The 5000-nt window shown below is 40.8% G+C and overlaps 1 protein-coding gene across 1 annotated transcript in view; it reads left to right on the top strand.

Annotated features, from left to right (window-relative positions):
- Positions 1-5000, top strand: part of LOC122248634 (homeobox protein SIX3-like) — a 36577-nt gene that overhangs the window by 8732 nt on the left and 22845 nt on the right. The gene's annotated exons all lie outside the window — the stretch shown is intronic.

Here is a 5000-nt window from a genome sequence, read left to right as displayed (position 1 = left end):
GGGGGGATTTTGTTTTTTTGTGTTTTTGGCGGGGGGGGGATGTATGGGGGGTATGGGGAGAGTTTTTGGTTGTTTGTTTTGTTGTTTGTTTGTTGTGTGTGTTTGTTGATGTCGTTTATAATTGTTTTGAGATCGTTGTGTGTGTGTTTGTGTGTGTGTGTTTGTATCTGTGTGTGTCTGTGATTGTTTTTGTTACTGTTGTTGTTATGTTCTTTGTGTTGTGTGTGTTTGTTAATGCCGTTTATAATTGTTTTGAGATCGTTGTGTGTATGTGTGTGTGTGTTTGTGTGTTTATGTGTTTCTGTGTTTGTTTGTTTTTAATGTTGTTGTTATTTTCTTTGTGTTGTTACTTTGGTCTACACATTGTCACTGCGCGGTCGTTATTATCCCTGAGATTAATTTTACTTTGATTTTGTCGCTGTTTATTCGTGTGAGGTGTATTCGTGTTCAGGTTCTTCATTTTCTAAACACAAACATGCATATTTATTGTTTATATATATATATATGTATATATATATATATATATATATATATATATATATATATATATATATATATATATATATATATATATATATATATATATGTGTGTGTGTGTGGATGTGTGTGTGTGTGTGTGTGTGTGTATACATATATATATAATATATATATATATATATATATATATATATATCTTTCTATATCTCTATATATATATATATATATATATATGTATGTGTGTGTGTGTGTGTATGTGTGTGTGTGTGTATATGTGTGTGTGTTTATGCGTGTGTATGCGTGCATGGGGAACGGAGACAGACAGTTTCCCTCCAAGACAAAGGGTTGCCACGTGGGACTCGGTGCCCACACAAAAACCATGGAGGGCACACAGGCCGGGTCTCATGCCCCTCCTTCCCCTCTACCCCCCACCCCTCCTCCCCCTACCACCTTACCCATCTCCCGTTTCATGTCACCATGTCGCGAATGACACCCATCCGCGACCTGTGGTGACCTGTTGTGCCCTTAGCCGTGCCTCTGAATATAAAACAGATTTACTAGAATGGCAAATTCGAGAGAAAAGAGAGGAGGTCAAGATAACACGATAACCCTTTATCAACCTATCTTCATGTTTCTTAAGATTGAATATCCATACGTTTTAAAATCCAAAGTCGACCCTATACCCATCCGTCCAACGGTCATTCACTAACCATGACCTGGGTGCCGCTACGGGGTCAGGTAAGGTCAGAGTGCCAACGATCAGGTGTAAGTGGGAACAGGTCTTCCCAGCTGACACACTTGTCCCTCTGTAACCCCACTCCCACTGTAATCTCAGGGCGTTTTGCATTTGGAAAGATGAAACCGTTATGATATCTTTGGATTGTAGGATTTCATTAATATCTGGAGTTGTTTAGTAAGCACGATCCATTATGGTAATATGATATCTTAATATAACAATGGGGACTCGATTTTCTAAAGGTAGACATACACATACACAGATATATATATATGTGCATATATGAATACGTAGATCGATAGGTAAGTAGGTAGATAGGCAGATAGGTAGATAAATTGGTAGATGGTATATAGATATTTTAATAGATACATAAAGATGTGTGTGTGTGTGTGTGTGTGTGTGTGTGTGTGTGTGTGCATATATATGCATATGGATATATGCATACACTCACGTGTGTGTGTGTGTGTGTATTTGTGTGTGTTTGTGTGTGTGTGTGTGTGTAAAACTGACCCCTCTATTTGCATACGTTACCAATGCCACGCACTATAACACCGAAACACATAGACCAACATATACACATACACACACAAACACACACACACACACACACACATACACACGTACACACACACACACGCGCGCACACACACACACACAAACACACACACACACACACACACAACAAACAAACACACACACACACGCGCGCACACACACACACAGACAACAAACAAACACACCCACTCACACAAATACACACACAGAGACAAACACACACACACACGCACACACAGACAAACAAACACACAACAGACACCCATCACCACGAGGAAGAGTTATGCCTCCCGCGGATTCCTCTTTCTTTGTCACTATAAGGTCACGTGACTTTAGGGTGAAGAGCTGTCATGACTTGATGGAGTGACCTGGCTTGACATTCTTACAAGAAAGAGGGAAATCTCAGTCAGCTGTGAAAATGGCGACGGTCTTAGTTGTCTTAGGAGAGTCTTTCTTGTTTTTGGAATGGATACTCGTTATGGTGATGGTATGGTGGGGTCTTACGGCATATGGTGACGTTGATGGTGTTAGTAATACTCGGATAATATTAGTTATTTAGTAGGTTTATATCGGCAGAATAATGTGCTTGTAAAATCATTTCCAATGTACTTCTCGCTTAATAGGTCTTGTTGTACAAAATAAAATTATGTTGTATAAAAAATATATATATATATATATACCAAGTAAAAAAAAAGATAGATATAAACATAAAAGTACCTCACTTTAAAATACCCAAAGATACCCATCACAAATTCTCCTTTGAGTTCCCTCAACTTCCCCCCCCCACATTCCCCATCCCCTCCACCCTTTAACCCCCCTGTCACTTCGCGGCAGTCACAGAGTGCCATCGTGACCTGACACCCAATCTGAGTGACCGCGTTGCGAACTAGGGTCATGTGTCACCGCGGCCATGACCTCTGCTGGTGACAGTTAACAAGGTCACAGCCCAGTCAAGGAAAATCACGGTTTGGATTCTGAAGTTTGGTTTTGCTGCCTTTTATAGATAGATAAAAATAATTCTGATTGAATTACATAAATCTTATTAGTTAAAATTATGTCGGAATATAAGTTGATTAAGAATCGTTCCGTTATTTTGCTTATTAATAATATTATTTGTTGAGCAAGTGACCTGTCCTCCGCTAATGACCTGTGCCACTCCTATCTGTACATCGGGTCAAGTTGGGTCAAAGTGACCTGATTATTATTGAGTTCATATATCAAGATATTGTTAGTGATCACAACTCGCTCATGTTATCTTAATGTCTAACCATACTTTATCGAATTTAGAAATTTAAAAAAAAAACTTATTATGAACCGAAGTTGATTCAGACACAATTTATAAACACTGTCATAGGATCTAGTCTTGTTTATCATCTGACCAGACGGTGACCTTTGGGAGTGACCTGAGCTGACCCAAGGCGATTAGCAGAATTTAGTCTCATCATTAGCCGCGAGAGTGCGACATTGCCTCTCCGACAGCCGCGCTAATAGAGTAATTATAAACTTGAACTCAGAAAATCAGCAATTTTTAAAGAGCTCATTAGAACGAGTGACAAATTTTTAGCATGTGGGATATGAGACAGATGAATGCGTGCGCTATGTTGGTGTTTTGCGGTTGTGGTTGAGGTCGTGCATCTATGTGTGTGTGTGGGGGGGGGTGTCGGTGGGTGGGTGGGGGGGTATGTATATTTGTGGTTATATTTATCCAAGGAAAGTTTGATACGGAAAATGCATAGGGAACAGACACATACGCACATATGAGTATGTGTGTGTGTGTGTGTGTATATGAGTATGTGTGTTCGTTAGAATCATGTGACCAGATGCCATCCTCGCCAAAACACACACACACACACACACACACACACACACACACACACACACACACACACACAAAAAAAAAAAAAAAAAAAAAAAAAAAAAAAAAAAAAAAAAACACACTACCCACCTCCCTCGCTCCCATTCTAAGTCACTTATCCTCTCGATTGCTAAACACCCTCCTTTCTATAAAAAGCAACCTCCCAGCACTGCTTCTGAGTAAGAGTAAGAAGCTCGCTCCACTTTAGGTCTCGGGTAGCCAGCTCAGCCCGCCCGTTGCTCTCCGCCTCGGCTACCGGGATGGGATGGGATGGGATGGGATGGGATGGGTCAGCTGATGCGGTGATGCCCCGGTGCTCTCCGCTAATCCTTGGATAATATGGGATGGTAGGAGGATATCACCTGCCTGGATGATTACTCTGGGAAGAGGAGGGGAGGGGGGTGGTAGGAGGGGGGAGGGGGGTGAAATATGGAGGGGGTGATGGTGGGAGTGGTTGTAGGGGTAAGGGAGGTGGAGGGAGTGGGGTTGGGGTAAGGGGAGGTAGTGGGGTGGAGGGAGTGGGATGAGGATAAGGGGGGGGGGGGATGGAGGAAGGGGTGGTGGTGGGGAGATGTTAGTAGCGGGAGACAAGGGTAGGATGAGATGGAAGAGGCAGGGGTTGGGGATGTGGTGGGGGTATGGTGGGGGTACATAGTGAAATTACTCTCGTTGCTATATCTGTCTGATTACCATGGCTGACGTCTCTGCTTCGTCGTAACTAGGTCTTCTGATATCTTCTGATAATTTGCCCCGATGATAGCATAAGTCTGCGGTGCAACAATAGGGCATTTACTTAAAAAAAAAAAAAAAAAAATCACATTTACTCATATTTACTCATATTCATATTTACTCTCATACAGGTTTCAAATTGAACCAAATATAAAACAAAAATCTTATGACCATATCACATCCAACTTCACAAACAAGTAAACATCCTCATTAAGTATTCATTTCCTTGTCTCTCCGGTGTTGTAGAAGCTATTATTTACATTTTTTCATCCTTTTTTTTTTTTTTGCTTTGTTTTTGCGCCAGTATGGTTGGTGGGGGGTAAAGCTCATTAATATGCACAGCGAGAGGTCATCTGGTGAGCAAGGAACTCGTAATAATCATAATTCATGTTGATGTGGCATCCTCTCTCCTCTTCTCCGTGTTGGTATAACATTTACAAGTCTCATTTTGTTCCTTTGCTTCTTCTAAAAAAACGAAAGTCGAAGATGAATATTTTCCCCCCCAAAAAATAGATCTTTTATTTTAAAAAGTCCAAAAAGGATTATTATTCTGACTTGTGTTTTGCGCGTCGTGTCATGTAAAATGTCATTCACGTAAAGGTTGTTGTAAACATTAAAACGCGATTCTGTGAATGGACAAGATCGGAT

Source organism: Penaeus japonicus, unplaced genomic scaffold (assembly GCF_977035675.1).
Source record: "Penaeus japonicus unplaced genomic scaffold, GWHDUDI00000001_assembly GWHDUDI00000039, whole genome shotgun sequence".
NCBI lineage: Eukaryota > Metazoa > Arthropoda > Malacostraca > Decapoda > Penaeidae > Penaeus > Penaeus japonicus.
Note: the sequence above shows the minus strand (reverse complement) of the source record. Positions and strands in the feature narration are given on the sequence as shown.